At 41.0% G+C, this 19,089-nt stretch overlaps 1 long non-coding RNA gene across 1 annotated transcript; it reads right to left on the bottom strand.

The window, feature by feature from the left end:
• Positions 1–2,840: 2,840 nt before the first annotated feature.
• LOC121707056 lies at positions 2,841–8,434 on the bottom strand. Its single transcript, XR_006031214.1, has 4 exons — positions 8,076–8,434; positions 6,839–6,919; positions 6,500–6,532; positions 2,841–2,900 (listed from the first exon to the last, which is right to left on the bottom strand). It is a non-coding gene; the product is annotated as an uncharacterized LOC121707056 (long non-coding RNA).
• Positions 8,435–19,089: the final 10,655 nt, after the last annotated feature.

Here is a 19,089-nt window from a genome sequence, read left to right as displayed (position 1 = left end):
GGAGGCGGAGCCAAAGATTGAAAAAAAAAAAAAGGATTTGTAGGGGGTGCTACAGAGTCTGTGAATATGTGAGGGTTGAGTCCATTTCACTATATTTTGTGTCATCCAAGGATGTTACATGTCAAATTTAATCAGTCATATTCTTGTTAGAAATGTGAAACCAATGTGTACATGTCCATGAATTGCAAAGGTCAGACAGGTCAGATAAGCTTACACCAGTAATTTTCAACTAATAACATGTGGCACAAATTGATATAAAGGGCATAGAAATTGGCAACTGGTTTGCCGTATTTGAGACCTGTAGCTGAGTTTGTATTGCTGTAGCTTCCTGGATGTGTGAGGTCATTTCACTTTGAGGTTTCTGAATGTGTGAAGTAATTTCACTCCGATCCCATATTTACTAACCCTAGGTTATTAGGTCATAGGTCAGACAGGCCTTTGTAGGGTCACACCAATTACTTCACAACATTAGCACATATAATGCATGTGATGAAAACAGACTTATCTGAGGTTAATTTAAGCCTTGACCTTGCTGATGAAAACCAGAGTGCAGTCAATCAGTGGTCCAAACATATAGAACCAGTACAAGTGAAAGACAATTGAAGTAATTATTTACAGTCCTTTACTATCAAAGATGCTTTAATGTACATTGATACATGAAGGGGATATTGAAGTACTCAAGTCCCAAAGAAGGATGACAATACAATAGTATTATAGTCAATTAACATAACTCAATAAAGAATATGGTTACAATTTCAAGCATGATTGACTTAGAAATTGACTTTCAAAAACTAAAAAAATTGCGTTTTTAAAGTGATTATGGATTTTTATAGTCTAAGAGCAAAAATAGCAGTATTGCTTAAGCCTATATGATGCACCAAAGTAAGTAGGAATGTTGGACATGTCTTAATTCATATTAATTGACATCTACAGACTATAGGCTTTAAGAAAATATATGGTTTAGATGGTCAATTCAGCTGTCCCTTAATAGTGTAGGCCAAAATGTATTAGCTGAACAAAATTCTTCTAAGTTACCCTAGCAACAACCTAGCAACCAACATAAGAACCATAGCAACAACCTAGCAACCATATTAATTACCCTACCAACAACCTCACAACTACCACCACAATGTCAACCGAGCAACCACCATTGCAACCAACATGATTAACCTTGCAACCAGCATAGCAACCACTTTATTTGGAATAGCAACCACCATATCTACCCTAGCAACACCCTAGCAACCTTCTTGGTTACCCTATCAACAACCTAGCAACCACCTGTACAATGCCAACCTAGCAACCACTTTGATAGTCAACCAACATGACTAGCCTCGCAACCATCTCAATTACCCTAGCAACCAGCATAGCAACCACTTAATTTAGTATAGCCACCACCATATCTACTCTAGCAACACCCTAGCAACCTTCTCAGTTACTCTATCACCAACCTAGCAACCAACATGATTACCCTATAAACCTGCATAGCAACCACTATATATCCTGTAGCAACACCATAGCAACCTTCTCAGTTACCCTAGCAATAGCTTAGCAACCACTACCATAGAAACCCCTATGTTTAACAAAATACATGTAGAAAGCCTCCAGGGTTTCCTGCAGAAAATTGGTTAGTCAAAGTGGTATGGTGGGGTGGGGTGTGGTGTTCTTGTTTGTACGATACAATAAAGACTCCACCATACAAACTATACCACACTATACAATTTTTTACAAATAAGAACAGTGAATTAATGTGTGCAACTTTAACAAACATTATACAAACTATACAACAATGAAGTGGAAAAGAATGCAAAAGAAAGAAAAACAACATTTTCAAAATGTGCAAACGTAATCACAGTCACTGCTTATGGCAGAGCTGACAGCATCGCTACAGCCATCCTCCTTGGTTTAAAAAAACACAATTCAAGGGCCCTTTGATAATTGCACTCTTTAACAAGTGCGGACCATTTATGCTTTCATGCAGGCTATCAGACTGTTGCCCTGCAGCCTGTTCTGCAAGTCTATCTTGATCTATACTTGGAGAGTAAATGAAGTTTAGATTATTTTAGACTTTTGTGTAAGATGTGTAAGATTTACACAAACGATGATAAATAACGCGATGACACCACCCGCTGCAGACCATAGGATGTGAGAATGCGCTCCACAACACAGCTGTAAATGGAAGCAAGGACTGAGGTGTCAAGGCCAGCATGCTTCAGCCCCTTCAGGAAGTGGACAAACAAGGCCTTGTTTACATGCTCGCTGTCTTGTTGTTTGTAGAAGGACACTGCTTTAACAGCTCCTTTGTGTAGGTGTCCTGTTGGAGTCATATAATGAAATGGAATGCATACATCAGGATATCAGGAGCGAGGATCTGTGAAAACATAAGTAGAAGAGAGAAATTTAAGATATGTTTAGAACATTTTGAGCTCCAACACAAAGGCAAAGCAGTTTCAGCCATGCAAACCATATATTTTCTTAAAGCCTGTCACTTGTACATGTGAGTTAACATACACTAGCACATGGCCCACCTTCCTGCAAACTTTGGAGGATATAAATGTATACATGGCACTATTTTGTATATTGTCAAAGTCAGTAGAAAGGTGGGACATGTCCTAATGTATATTAATTGACATCTAGAGGCTATAGGCTTTCAGAAAATATATGGTTTAGGTCAGTGTTTTTCAACCACTGTGCCGGGGCACACTAGTGTGACTGAGGTGTCAAGGCCAGCATGCTTCAGCCTCTTCAGGAAGTAGACAAATGAGTAGCCAAACAAGGACAAACAAGGCCTTGCTTACATGCTGGCTGTCTTGTAGTTTGGCACCACTCTCCTTTCTGTGAGTGTTCTGTTGGAGTCATATAATGAAGTGCAACCCATACATCAGGATATCAGGAGCAAGGATCTGTGAAAACATAAGTAGAGGGGAGAAAAAAAAGACATAAAGATATGTCGAGAAAACATTGCAGGACCATCCCTAAACAACACATCAGGACACCTTTCTTTCCTTTTTCATTTGATCACTACTGCAATTCATAGACATATGTTGTATACAGGTGAGACAAGGGTAAAACCGATGTGGGTATTTATGCTATTATAGAATAGGCTACTAAAATATAACTCCACAACTTCAAGTGTCAACACTGTAGTTTTGGAGGAGTATTTGTAGTTCTTATGCAGGAAAATCAGTATAGGCTACTTTGAACATTAAAAGCTGCATGCACTACGTAGTACACACATGCATACAATGCATTATTTTGGAGATAGAAATGTTGTACTGCTTTGTTTTTCAGAAAAACGGTAGTAGCCTATAACAGAATTTTTTGTCACATGAATTACCCAGACCCAAAGAAACAAATAGCTTATTACGTGAAACTGACCTGCTTATAATTTAATGTCAAACAACATCTCAACTAATTGAAAATCAGGATTGTATCACCATCACACTCATTCCGATAATTTAACCATAACGTGTCGTGAACAACGATTTATTTGGCTAATTATCATGTATTTGTCCACATCTTTTACCATTATAAGACATTGAATTGAACTAAGATATTGCTAATTTCAATTACCCAGACCCAAAGAAACAAATAGCTTATTACATGAAACTGACCTCATTATAATTTAATGTCAAACACCATGTCAACTAATTGAAAAGCAGGATTGTATCACCATCGCATTCATTTAGATAATTTAACCATAACGTGTCGTGAACAATGATTTATTTAATTGTCAATCATGATTTAACAGTGATGTGTCACATGACAGCAACCAGCCTATCACACTGGGGCTCTTATACGGGGCTCTTCGGTGTTTTTAAAGCGTTTACATAACTCATAAAATCTGCAGATGACACAGCAATAGTGGGATTAATACAGAATAGCGAGGAGACCAACTACAGGGCCTGGGTGGATCAATTTGCGAAATGGTGTAGGTCCAGCTGTCTTCTTCTAAATATACAGAAAACAAAGCAAATAATAATAGACTACAGTACAGAACTGGGAGCCAGTCCTCCCAGTGTATGGTTAAAAATGGTGAGGATGTTGTGATTGTAGTCGAGTACAAGTACTTAGGCACAATCAGAGGCGCACCTTGTCAACAGGCAAGGCAGGCAACTGTTTGGAGCCCCAAGCCACTAAGGGGCCCCCGACCTGGTCTCAGCGCGTTTGCCGGTGGGTCGAGCGAGAATTTCGTCCATAGAGATTGAATGATATATTTATTTTGCGTGCTCCTGTCCTGTTGTACAAACAGTAGGCTACATCTGTACATATGTAGGCCCTATGCTATGGCCTTATAAACAGCGGATCTGAGTTCAAAAAGTTAAAAGAATCCGCACATATTTAGGCTACTGTGGTAGCCTAAACGTCAATCGAGGGTGCAGTGATGACGGATCAACATCGGAGTTTGGCATTTAGCCTACTCAATGAAGTTAGGCTAATGTTAATTGACAGAAAGATTGAACATGGTTTGCTACATCTATACGCCAGTAAACTTCAGCTAGCTAGTTACAGTAACAGTTACAACTAGTTAAGCAAGGAGACGGTTAACGTTATGTTTGTAATAGGGCTGTCAGCCATAACATGTTAATCACGATGCAGTAAGGACCAAGCATACACGTTAATTTTTTAGAACCCGATTGACGCAAAGTGCTCCAAAAACACAACATTTCTTCTTTGTTACATTGCTCCGGAACTGTTCATCGCAGCGAGATGAAACCTTTAAGAGCAGAAGTGGGGCTTTCCAACGAGACTACACACTTGCCTGTACGATCAAGTATGGGTATGGGGGAAAAAATCATGAAATTAAATCAGATTGCATCATATTTACAGTCTACAGTTCTTTGCGTTTACCTGCGCACCCATTACTCTCGTTTGAATTACTTGCGGACCCGTGATCGCATAGATATGGCAAGCATATCAGATGAAAGAAGAGACACAGGGCTATCCATTGGTACCATGTATATCCTTCTGGGTTATACAACAGACGAAGTGATAGCAAAATAATAACTTCATATCGCTGGACTTACCCCACGTTTTTGTCTGTTTTTATGACAAAGCATGTTTATGATGCAACTTTATCGTGTGTTTCTCTATGGCAAAGCATGTTCATAATCCGGTTTTCAGATCCTAGCAAATTCCTGCGTGGCATCCAATTCAAGGCTCACATTGCATCCCAATTTGTTCAACAAAGAAACCCCGTTTTTGCCTCTACTTTGTTCATGGCAATGCAGTTAAAAAAGTTGTTGTAGAGAACCATTATGAGTGCATACAACATAGGCACACAGGCTAACGCGCAAACTCGGGTCAAGTCAGGTCAGATCAGTTCGTGTCACAGATATAGAGCGCAGAGAGGTCATTTTTCATCACTAAATTAAAAAAAATGCCTTTCTGTAAGGCGCACACCACATATGTCTGTAAATTGCTCAGCCACAGAGAATCCCTCCACCACGGCAATGATTTTGCCAGATTCAGGACAGTCTGATCTACACACGCATACTGTAAGGCAAGTCGAGCTGCCAGCTTGCAGTACATGTCAAAATATAAGAATTTTTATAATACGCTTTTGTATTTTTATTATTTAACATAATAACCTAATGGTGATATAACATAATGGTGATAACACTTGTCGGTAGGGCCCTCTTGGAATTTTTGCTTGGGGCCCCCACAGACTCTAGAATCGCCTCTGGGCACAATAATAGATAATAAGTTGAATTGGGACAGTAATACCAACACCATCTATAAAAAGGGGCTGCAGAGGCTGCATTTTATGTGCAAACTAAGACAATTTAGAGTGGATAGAGATATATTACTTTTCTATCATTCATTTGTGGAGAGCATGCTACTTTTTTGTTGTGTTACCTGGTATTTCTCTTTGTCAGTGACCAAAAAAAACCCAAACTGAGCAAGATAGATAACATGGCCAGCAAGACTGAGGGGCAAAAACCAGACAGTATTGCTACGACCTGTGAAAGAAGGGTGTTGAAGAAAGGTCATGCAAATAATAGAGATATGTCACATCCCATACACCAGGCATATGAGGTGTTGCCATCAGGGAGGTTCAGGCTACCTTCTTTCCAAACAAATTGAGCCAGTAGGTAATTCATTCCAACTAGCATTACATTGATGAACAAGACGTTACCTGCAGGACCATGCACTTTCTTTCCAGCTGGACTATCACAGTATGCACAACTGCACTTTATCATTCTATAAATGTGTAGTGGGGTCTGTGCCTTCTGCCCTGATGTTGTGTATGTGTGGGAGTGTGGTAGAGTGGGGGCGGTTGGGGTGAGGGAAATTCTGGTCTATATTCCGTCTTGTATTCAGTCTTGTCTAACTGTCTACTGTATGGCGCAGAACAATTTTCCGAAAGGACAAATAATAAATCTATCTATCTATCTATCTATCTATCTATCTATTATTTTAGAAGATTTTGGTTTGATTTTGGTTTGAACACCTTTCTACGAAAATCAATCTTGGGATAAAGTAATTATACACTACTCACCCTGGGGCTCATATAGGGTTTTCCCTCTAGACCCTGCAAGTGGCAATAAAGACAATTTAGACCACCATGGCGTAAAGTATGCATGCTTAAAATGCAACAAGTACAAAAAATCATATACAGACACAAACACAATCATACACAATCATATTTTTATGTCTGTTGGACAATTCAATCATCCACACTCATCCCTCTCCTCCCAAGGGACATATGCATATCTTTACATTCAACGTAGTTTTCAACAACAACAATAACAAACAGCAATAAAGCTTTTCTACATATGGGTGTAGAATTTTTGATAACATATGGCTCCTTTTATCCTAAAGAATGTCAAATACATACCGACTGGCTCATCAAAACAGGAAAGGCTATCCAGACCAAGTCCATGTAGATCCTTCACAGTTGAAAATGAAGAGGCCTTATCTGAAAAAGAATAGAAACCTTACTCTAAATCCCCATCCAAGAACAATTACTATGTGTTCTCCTTTTCTTCAGTAGCAAATACACTGCCCGTGAATCAGAAATATATTGGTGTCCCAATATAATGTTTACTCATAACAGCTGGCAATAGTGATTGCATGCAGATAAGTATCCGTGCAGCAAGATTGTGTCAGCTTAATGTTACAGTTTGTGTTAGGAAACAGTAGGTGAGTGGCGTGGGTCAGCATAGGAGACGGTAGACGAGTGGTGCTGGACAGTAGGCAAGTGGCGCAGGGCAGTAAAGGAGACAGTAGGAGAGTGGCATGGAATAATAGGAAACAGACACGTCACCAATAACAGTGCAAGTGGCCTACTGTAATTACTGCTATTATTATCATTATTATGTATTATTATCAATTTGTTTTGTTATAGGCTAGACACACATTCCATATTCACTGTATAGGCTATTTCTGTCACTGTACACATGTCATCTGGAAAACTTGCCTATTTATCTAACTGTTGTACATAATTAATCTTGATCGTCTACATAACTGCTTCTTTGCACTTCTGGTTGGATGTCAACTGCATTTCATTGGCTCTGTACCTGTAGCCTACTCTTTTAAATTACAATAAAGTTGAATCTAATCTAAATCTAGCCTAATCTAATCTCTAATATTATGGGCTACACACATTGCAATTCTCTATTGAATTAAACCCTTCTCTTAATCAGGTTAAAGAAATACAAAATTATATTATAATATAAGTGAATATCTAACATCTGAGAACTGCTGTATCAGAATACAATTGTTTTATAGCTGATATGTGGCCTAAAACAATGCGCGTTTTCGCAACGAAATCTATTCACGTTCATCATGATTATCGATTATACATGCCTGGCTGATAGGCTACCTCCCAGCTGTTAGCTTTAGCCCACCCTAACAATATTAGGCTACAATGTTAATTTACACAGACAACAGCTGTTTTACAGATTAACGTAACATTACATCATGCACGTTTGCTAAATTATAAGTTGTGCAAGCCTACTCTGAATTCACAGTATTGCCCATGCATAGGCTACTATTTCATGTTAAATCAACTTTAAAATGTATTGCTCAATTGCTAGCAAAATGATCATGCTAGCGGCAGTAGCAAGGCTCACCTCATTTCCCATTTGGATTCTTCTTTTTTCTCCGTCCCTGCTCGGTTCTTGTTTCTGGATTCTGGGGTTCAGCCTTTTAAAACTGCTAGCTAGAAGGTGGCTCCTTCTAACCCACAACTCAAAGCAGGCTTAAGAGTATGAAACTGCACGTCAAAAGCATCAAATAACATTCTGGCCATTTTGGGTCGGGCTTTTTTGACAGATGACGTGGTTCTGTTGGCTCATTGAATGCGAAATACAACGTGATAGTAACACGATAATTACGTCCTGCTCAACACGTTTTTTAACAAGGAAACGTGTTACACAACACGTCCCAATAGATTAATTAACGTGACAGTGACACGTTCAGACGTGAGACTGGGTTGATTATAACATATAACAGCGATGACTCATTCGAAGACGATCTGCATGGATATATAACCACCCAGAAAAACTCAGAATGTGAGTGATAAAGTTCATTATTGTATGAAACTTTTTTTACTAGTTCATTGCAGCATCGGCTATATTAGGCTGTTATGCTAGCTCAGCCTTTAAATATGCTGTTATTTTAGTCATGTGGACTTGATTAAACGGGTAAAGATAATTCATAAACTGCTTATTTCTTACATGACTGAAGCAGTAGCCTAGGTTCAACAGTGGTGTTTGAGGTTGCTGTGTTAAGTTCAGCTCAAAAATCAGTTTATTTTGACATACGTTGGCCTAACTGAGCTGTAGGCTATAGCACATATTCTGTTTTAATTTATTTTGTGATTATATAATCAAATGACTCTCATGATAACTTGAAATAGAAGGACAGAAGATACTGTAGGTGATTGATGTCCACAAGCACGAATTTGACGAGACAAATTAGAACAAACTGTTCCGGTAAAAATAATCTTGCCATGTTAAAATGCTGCACTTTTTCCCTTCATAGCCTATCTCTGGCAATTCATTTTTGGATGACTGTAGATAGTTGTATTTTAGCCTACATCTTCGTAGACAATACCCAGACAGCATTTACATCTGTGCCAGATCCGTTTTTGAATCAGCAGATTCGCGCAGCAGTCGCACTCACTATGCAGATCTGCACCATTAACTTTGCGCCAGACTTGTCTGTAGCTTCTGACTGTGACAGTCAGCTGGTGCGGCGCCTATCCGGGGCAGCTTCGCAGACCAGACGCGCCACAACTGAATTGAGTCCGCCCGGCCGGTGTGGGCCAGATCCGCAGGAGCTGTGCAGACCTGACGCGCCACAACTAACGGAACACTTTCCCCCCACATAAACCTGCAACTCTGCGTTATGTGATTATGAGTGGAAGACTACAGGCTGCACTGTCTTTGTGATTATTGGTAAGTACATTATACAAGTATCATTTTAAATGTAAACTGGTGTTGATGTCATTTTAGTCTGCTAAATATTTAGGCCTGTATTAAACATGAAAGTTTACAAACTTAGTTTACTCTGAAATTCTGACAACCTGAAATGTGCCAGACAAGCTGGGTAGTAGCTACGGTTAGCTTGTAGTCTAGGTTCTTTTAAACATGCATCCACAACTATGTGAACATGAGCTTTAAGGCTAAATTGGTGAGCTTTGCTTATTATTCACCATAATCGCTTAATATCGTGTCCATTGTGTGTTAGCTGCAAATTCGTAGCCATTAGCGCTAACGTTACCCACTTTGTCTGTAGCTAGCCTTGCTGCTAGTAGCACTGCAGGTGTTGCATAGACGGCCAGCGTTTTTTAAGCCTGTTTAAAATGGATTTAGAGTGGAAAAACTTGGCTGTAAACACTAGGCTTTTTATCGAAGATCCACAAGAATTGTCGCTGTCCTCCAGTTTATCCGGTTTGGGATGCAATGCGTTGTTGGCATACTATACTGTTATAAAATAAATAATCTTTGGATGTTGAATCTAATATTTACTCTTTGTTTCTTTGCTTTGTGTGCTTTTTGTACGTCTCACAGGAGCAGTGAGGAAGAATCGCAGGTTGATGCCTAACTTTAACGTTAGTCCATTGGGCTAGTTTTTGCCCTGGTCCTCTGATATCCATCCGTGAACGGCGCTGCTATTCACCGTCTGCTCAAAAATATTTCTCAGGACAGCTACTAGCCTCTGCGAGAGATCTGCCGCTGCCGCGACCAAGGAACTGCTGCTGACCTGCGAGCTGCCATGATAGCAGCCTGCCCTGCAGTCTGGATTGAGTAGTCTAGCTAACGTCGAAGAACTCTCACGAAACAACAAACTGTTGCTGTCAAAGTCCACCGACCTGCTGATCTGCAGGATCGCCCAACTGTTCTGTGCTTTCAGTGCTCCAGACTGCCAGTAATCTTCCTCCGACACAGCTGAGCGCCATCGTCATTAAAGGTGTTTAAGTCATGATTCACTCGGATCTTTCACCCGTGTCTTTAAATTAACCCATGAGTCGCGAGTCTCTAGTATCATTAACTCGGATCAGTTGAGTCCTACTACAATTCAATCTAAAACGATAAACAGCACCACACACAAACCTCTTGCAACATTAGCTAGCCTCCTAGCCCTAGCCATCGTAGCTGCCAAAAATGTAACAATTTTGTAGGCAACCACAACTCCACAAATTAACTCAAGCGACTGAGTGAGCAGGCAGTCCGAGATAACTGGTTAACTTCCCGCAGAGCCGGAAACATTGCAGACTCACAGACCATGAGACTCAGATTGGAGCGGCTGAGTAGCAATCCGGGTTAGTCGGATCAGCCGGCCGGTTAGGCTACGTTGAGTACGAGTCAGTCGAATCAGCCGGCTACGTTGTCATGAGTGGATCTGCGAGAGCGAGTAGCTCCTCCTCGAGGTGAAAAGCAATTCCACAACAAAAACCATTTTTCCACTTCTGAAATAACATTCAATGTTCTGCATGTAGCCTAGACATAATTAGATTTGGTGTATAGATGTAGCATATTAAAATGCAATTAGGTCGTGCAGACAGTCGAACTGCATGCTCATGGAGCTGCTTGAGTATCTACCTGGGTCAGTCGAATCAGCCGGGCGGTCGGTTACGTTGTTATGAGTGCGAGTCAGCCGGCTACGTTGTCATGAGTGGATCTTTGGAGCAGCGAGTAGCCTAACTCCTCGTCAAGGTGAAAAACAAATCCACAACAAAAGCCATGCTTTCACTTCTGAAATAACATATGTTCTGCACGCATAGCCTACTATAAAATGCAATTAGGTCGAAAAGACAGTCCGAAACATTGCAAGCTCTGTATGGAGTTGCTTGAGTAGGCTACCTGAGTCAGTCGGATCACCCCGGCGGGCCGGTTACGTTATCTTGTTATGAGTGCGAGTCAGCCGAATTAGCCGGCTACGTTGTCATGAGTGGATCTTTAGAGGGGCGAGTAACTCCTCGTCAAGCTTTCACTTCTGAAATAACATATGTTCTGCACGCATAGCCTACTTTAAAATGCAATTAGGTCGCGAAGACAGTCCGAAACATTGCAAGCTTTGTATGGAGAGTAGGCTAGCCTACCTGGGTCAGTCGGATCAGCCAGGCGGGCCGGTTACGTTGTTGTTATGAGTGCGAGTCAGCCGAATCAGCCGGCTACGTTGTCATGAGTGGATCTTTAGAGGAGCGAGTAACTCCTCGTCAAGGTTAAAAGAAAATCCACAACAAAAGCCATGCGTTCACTTCTGAAATAACATATATTCTGCACGCATAGCCTACTTTAAAATGCAATTAGGTCGCGAAGACAGTCCGAAACATTGCAAGCTCTGTATGGAGTTGCTTGAGTAGGCTAGCCTACCTGGGTCATTTGGATCAGCCGGGCGGACCGGTTACGTTATGTTGTTATGAGTGCGAGTCAGTCGAATCAGCCGGCTACATGAGTGGATCTGTAGACGAGCGAGTAGCCTAGTTTCTACTCGTGTCAAGGTGATAATAATAATAGGCCTAATGAGAATAGTAGTAGTAGTAGTAATAATAATAATAATAACAATAATAATAATTTATTCACTGCAGGGCATTTCTACGTTCCTGTATCTATGTCTACATTGAAAGTCAATTGCTTAGGCTAGGTTAAGACAATAAATAAACAGTCTGGCTCAAACTGCTTTTTTTCCCGTGAGTGGGTGGAGGTTTTGATGCTATTATATTAGGCTATTTTATATTATATTATATTATATTATATTAGGCTACCTAACAGTATAGCCATGATTAATAGTAATATTAGTTGCCTACTATTAGCAGCCTATAATACTTATTAGAATAGATTCCTAGTAGCCTACTATTAGTAGTAGTGGTAATAAACATTGTAGCAGAGTAGCATTAGACCTAGGCAAACTTTTCTATTGTTAACAAAACAACAACAAATAATTAATTATTATAATATAGGCTACCCTCTCTGTCAATAAGATCAAAGTTTCTGAACATGAGCACCAAAAAGATGAACAATGTGTGGATGCACTTTGACCAGGAGAGCAAAACTCTAAAGGCTAAATGCAAGTGCTGCAAAAACCTGGTTTCAAATCATGGAGGATCCACATCCAACATGAGAAGGCACTTAACGAAATGAAGCACCCCACGGCACTACATAGGACTGAATTTCTTTGCGATTTAGCAATACTGACTCAAGTGACTCGTTCAACCCGGATCAGTTTAGTGAGTGACTCAGAATAACCCGGATCCTTAAAAGGAATCGAGTTTGACAGGCCTAGTCGTCATCATCATCGGGACATCAGCCGGTTAGATGCAACGGACTATGTTAACATGACATTTTCTTTCAGTGCGTTTAGCGGAGTTTGTTTATCAACATAAGCCTTATATTTCACATATTTGTGTTATGTTGTAGGCCTAGGCCTAAGCTTAGGCTAGCGGACACAGTGTTCTCTTTTGCCTTTTCTAAAATAAAAAAACTATTTTGAAAATTACAAATTGTGTGGGTCTTAATTCTCTGATAGCTTATGAATCACAGACCAGGGCCAGATGAGCCCCAGATGTAGAATATGAGTCTGGGCCAGATCCGCACCAAATGCCATGGCAATATTAACTGTACTGGGCCAGTTCTGGCCCAGATCTGTCTCTGATCCGTAATTCCAACCTGTTCCGGTATTGGCCCGTTGGAAGAAATGACCCCGGGGCAGGTCCGTTTAGAGGATCTGCGCCAAATGCTAATGAAGATCTGGCCCAAATATATTTTGCTGTCTGGGTAGGCTACACCATTAGGCCATCTTGAGAATAAAAGACTTCACAGCTGCTAACGATTATCCTCCACAACCACGAGGATAGGTAGGCTAAACGGTCGTTCGTCGCCTTTTTGCTTCTTATTGTAAAACCAACTGTTAGGGCCTACACAAGTGGTTGGCATCCCAGTCAATATTTGATATTAAAATTTCAATTTTGAAGCTATTTGTAACTATGTGTAGCCTATGCAACCCGACTGTTGTAGACTGTTGCCTACCACTCTCTGCAGTGCCTTGCCTACCATTCTTGCCTACCACTCTAGTTGTAAACAAACGGTCACATGACATTATGACGTAGGTGCAAAACCTTAATACCCCGTAGCGGCCGTCGACGACCGTTCTATATTCTCCTGTAACGGTCGTGGCCGGCCGCAATTCTTAAAGAGACATCTGCTATAACCTTCATACATGAAATAATACAGCGTTAGTGGATACATAAACATTTTTATTTTGACACACTTAAATGGCTAGGTCGCTATTGACATTTCTCCGGTATTTTTGAGTTTAGCCTGTTGACTGACCGGCTGAGGACTTACGGTGCCTCTGGAGTTATGGCTTCTAACAAGCGTCGGCGTCTTTTCTCATTAGATGAGATAGTATTGATGTGCATCCACCATGTTTTGATGTAAGTGACGATGTAAGAAAATGACAAAATAAAAACATGAAAGTGTAATATATTTAACGTTAGCATCCTCCCGTTTGTCATGAAAGACTTAGCTGCCTCTCTGGCATAAAAAAAAATCGTATGGCTGTCACTGTGAAAGTCATTTTGAGTTTAGCTAGCACCAGCAAAATATAGGCATAATTCAGTGATGGGTCATGGCCTAATTAACAATAAAGTTTATGATAAACCCATGCCAGGGGGGTGGGGGTGTCAGTGTTTATACCGGATCTGTGTTTGCATATTTAATACGTTTCATACACGTGTTTCAACACTGCATTTCGGTCGTTGCTTTTACCTTACGCATGCCAGTTATGTATCCACCAGCTGCCTGCCTGCAGCCTACTTCTAAAACTCCAAAGCTGCTTGCTGTCAGTTCAGTGTATCAACAACACTCAATAACAGTTTATGTGATGTGTTAATCAATTAAATTCCCAACAAGTTCACAACAGCTAGTTCTGGAGTAGGCCATTCAACTAGCCTGCTTGCTTACGACGAGACTCAGCAGTTGGCACCCGCTTCCTTATTTGGGTTTTGGGTTGCCAGGGTTTAGCCTATGACAAAACAGTTGAAACTAAGTGATCGTGTATGTGTAGGGTGTATTTCATACACAACCTGGCAACCTGAATGGAACAATGATTTTAAAATGAAGTTTGATGGCCATGCAAATTACGGGAGTTTTCCGGGAGAAATAACAAAATGGGAGGGTGCTGGGAGATGACCTTGAAATACGGGAGAAACCCGGGAAAAACGGGAGTGTTGACAGGTATGAGGTAGGTATACGTTTATCTATGGTTGACCGTTTTTGCGCTCAGAAAGTAGGCTACGCATGTTCTTTCATAGCGCAACACGACCTCTCCCCTACATACACAGCACATTATTTCATGAGGAAGCTTCTCCAACACACATATTGCACACTGCCATCTCCCCTGTCATCCCCCCAACACACACACCAAGACCCCTGGCAGTTGGGTTAGCCCCTTGAGCCGTGGATTTCTTCCTTGGTAAGGGAGTTTTTCCTTGCCCCTGTTGCTCTTGGGTGCTCCTTGTTGGTGCCCCCCGCCCAATCCCAATCCTCCCCCACCTTTCTTATGCAGCTCTTGCCACTTAATCTACTAAACCCTTCTACTGCACTTTTTACCTCCCCCCCATAAATGCACAAATAGGCTGACACCAGACATAATTTCACTGCATTTCTTACTTCCAGTAACTATATGCATGTGACAATAAACTTCCTTGTATCCTTGTATCCCTCACCATATCGCAACCTCTTGTCAACCATGGTTCGAATTACGGGGGGTATTGGGGGGGTCCGACCCCCCTTGATGAGACTTGGACCCCCCCAAAAGGGATGAAAATAATAGTTTGGGGGGTACTGACAAAATGTAATAAAATTTAATGTTATCCAACATTGCATGTAATTAAATGTATTACCATCACATACCAACAATTCAGGATATAATCTAATGAAATACGATTTTCAAACCCTCACCCCTATTGGGCTGTACCATTTCTCTGGTACGTTCAGACTGTGTTGTTTGCTATGATATAATACTGACGAATTAAAACAACTGCACAATGTAGGCTGCAAAAGCCTCATACTTGGGTTAACAAACGGTGGCCAACTGGCCATACATTTGTCTAATATTTCACTGCCTTTGTAACATAGTGATAGCCAACCTTAGAAAAACATTGAGTAGCAAGATCGCTATGGTTTAACCGTAGGTCTCCCTTCCACTCAGCGGACACGACCATCGCTGCTGCTTAGCTTAAAAATCAGGTCTACAATCACACACCATAGGAGAAGTTCCATAGATATACTGACACGGGGAGAGGGGCGATTTATCATTTTGTGCAATTTCATTCTTAATGTCTTAACAAGAGGGAATTTGTACTAATATTCAGGGTATTTCGCATGTAGATAAGTGGTTCTCAACCTTTTTTACATAAATGCCCATACACCCATAATTGCAGCGTTACCTGCAGTTTGTTTGAAACGCTACGTGAACATATAATAATCAATTGGACGTGAAATGTCTTTCATCGTTGCCATTATTAGAGATCAGCCTTTCTTAAAAGCGTATTGCTGCACAAACACCTTGAAACAGTGTTTACCCAAATCCAACCCTTCCCATAACGTGTAAGGTAAATTGTGCTTGCTAGTATGATTAGTTTCTTTTAACTTGTCGGCCAGCCAGCCACGGTCATATGGCCTATATTTCGAAGGAAATTTGACTGTGAACCACAAGTGTGAAATCCTGTGTGTAAGCCTATATAAAATGTAGAGTGACGTCACCAGTTGAAATAGCGGTACCCCCCAAAGCTCACGGTATAATTCGAACACTGGCTACAAGGCTGTCTGTGCGTCACAAACACGACTGACCCCCTTACTCAACAGTTCACGATATTATTATTTTATTACACGGCTCTTCATAGTGCTGCAGAATGCTCCATTCACTTGAATGGGCCTTGCCAACGTTCGGCGGTCTGCTAAGTAAGGGATAATGTATAGAACGCCGGTCATTACTGGGAAAATAAGTCCCGACAGGGCGTTCCGCTCTTGTTCCGCCCTGAAGGGACTTATTTTCACAGTAATGACCGCCGTTCTATACATTATCCCGCTTATTATACGGCTACTTGCCAAAACGAAATAATAAACTCTCCAGGATATGACTTTAGCCTACATAACCTAGCCTATTTGTTACCGTTCATCGTGGCATTTGCTGAGAAACAAATAGGCCTAGTTCGCAACACACGCTGCTGAACTTGAATCAAACATTCTTTAGAACACAGCTGCTGATCAACCGTCTGCTTTCACGTTTGAATGAAGTTCCAGTCCTTGCGTAGTGATATGAAAGACATTAATCAGAAGCACAAAACCCGTTGCCATTGACAGCGGTGATTAAATGCTTTGCCGGTGATTTATGTAGATTTAACATAGGCCCGAACGTTGGGAAGGCCCATTCATGTGAATGGAACGTTCTGCAGCACTCTGAAGAGCCGTGTAATAATTCTGAATAACAGACCGTTGCTAAGTATAACAGACCGCTGTCAAGGAAAATGGGCTTTGTGCTTCTAAGTCAATTCTTTCATATCACTACGCAAGGATTGTAACTTCATTCAAAAGTGAAAGCAGACGGTTGATCAGCTATGTTCTAAAGAATGTTTGATTCAAGTTCAGCGTGTGTTGTTGCGAACTATTTGTTTATCAGCAAAAGCCATGATGAAACGGTAACAAATAGGGTATAGCCTAGGCTATGTAGGCTAAAGAGTCATATCGTGGGGAGTTTATTGTGTCGTTTTGGTAAGTAGCCGTGTAATAAGCTAGCCTGGGTGTTCCCATGCTGCCTTGCGCGCGATTTGATTCACGCTGCTAAGGCAGCCTGGAGACCATGGAGCAAATTTTCGCCTGAGATAGGGAACCAATCACAGAACAGGTGGGAAAGCAAGACGATGATGAGCTATGCACAGATGCATTTGATAGACATCCGTGGCACCCAATAAACGGATCTGGACATTTTTTTCAAATACGAGAAAATGAACGTTTGGTTCCCAGACCACGTCTCATTGAGAAGTGGTGGCGCTAGCCAGGCTAGTAATAAGCGGGATAATGTATAGAACGCCGGTCATTGTCGGGAGATAGGTCCCTTCAGGGCCACAGCCCTGAACACACAAAGAACACACACAAAGAACACAGCCTCCGAATTCGCACATAGAGCTCACAATATCATATCCAAAAAAGTTAAACTGATTGGGCAACCTCATCAGCTGTCTCGATTGTGTCACTATAATCCAATTTTTTGACCGTCCTCCAGACGTGTTCTTTTTTTTAAGCAACCGCCCCAGGCCCATGAGACAAGCGTGTAGCTACAACATAAACAAAGCGAAACTCATGGCTGACATATCTTCTTGAGCGGTCTCTGATTGAGACACAAAGTTCTCAAGAACACATATAGGTCTTTAAACATTTACCATCACACACATTCATTCATCGGACCTAATATTTGTAGTTGCCTTAAAAAAAGGAAAAGAAAAGGTGATAGACCCCCACCTCCTTTTTTTTTTTTCACCGGATCTGCATCGATCTCAAATATGACATTTCTAAAATCAAATTGACGGGAATCCGTGGTACGACGGAGACCTTTAATCCTTGAGTCTGATTTATGCTACGTGAGGATATTAGACTAAATCTACTGATCATTTGAAAAATTAAGACCTCCGTGAAAAAAATCCAGACTTTGAGGTGAAATTCAATACTTTTTAAAGGTGCCATGTGTAATATCCGCCAAAAAATCAATTCATACTCCACATTCCATAAAAGATGGAGGCAGTATACCTCCAGAAAGTGAGTTGGTCTACCCTAGAGTAACAACCGAGAAACGTGTATTGCAGTTTGGCTGGCGGTTAAGTTGCCCGCATACCGCCTCCCATGGCCGAAGCTGGTATTATGAGACACCTGTCGGGCTGTGGCTAGTAATTTAGCATGCTAATTCTGGTTGATATCTCTGCAGCACTATACCTTGCCATTTTTTTAATGACATCACCCTTATTTCTTCTCATTCTTTTGATGCGTGTAGCTCATTTTTTGGATATTTTTACCTCAATTCTTACACATGGCACCTTTAAGGCCTTAATTTAGGAAAATTAAATGTAATACTTTTTAATACTTCTAAGACTCTGCGGGTACCCTGGGATTGTTACGGTGCATATGTTGTTCACGTGATGTGCACTTGATTTTTGTCCATGATAAAATGACACGTCTTGTTGCCTACATTTAATGTTCCTATTGATTCCAATGCTGATGTGGTAGTGTTTTTTTTTTTTTTTTACCCAACCAGTCTCCTATTGCTTCTAACAGTGGGCCAAATCTGCTTAGGGACATTTTCTTATAATTCCAGAAGAAACCAAAACAGCACAGAAATGGGCTCGTTTTTTTATTTAAGCAATATAGCATGAGTGTGAGTGGCCTATAGCCCACCCAGGGGTGATTTTTTTTTTTTTTTTTTTTAAATTGTGTGTGTGTGGGGGGGGGGGGGGGATCAAAATAAGGTCAGGGGGGCGTTTGCTCAAAAAAAGTTGAGAACCACTGCGCTAATACATCAATGCACGTCCAAATGGTTAAATATCATTCAGCTGTCAAGACAGACAGACCTTAGATAATGAAAGCA

The sequence above is a fragment of the Alosa sapidissima genome, chromosome 4, assembly GCF_018492685.1.
Source record: "Alosa sapidissima isolate fAloSap1 chromosome 4, fAloSap1.pri, whole genome shotgun sequence".
Lineage (NCBI taxonomy): Eukaryota > Metazoa > Chordata > Actinopteri > Clupeiformes > Clupeidae > Alosa > Alosa sapidissima.
This window is presented reverse-complemented; position numbering and strand designations above follow the sequence as displayed.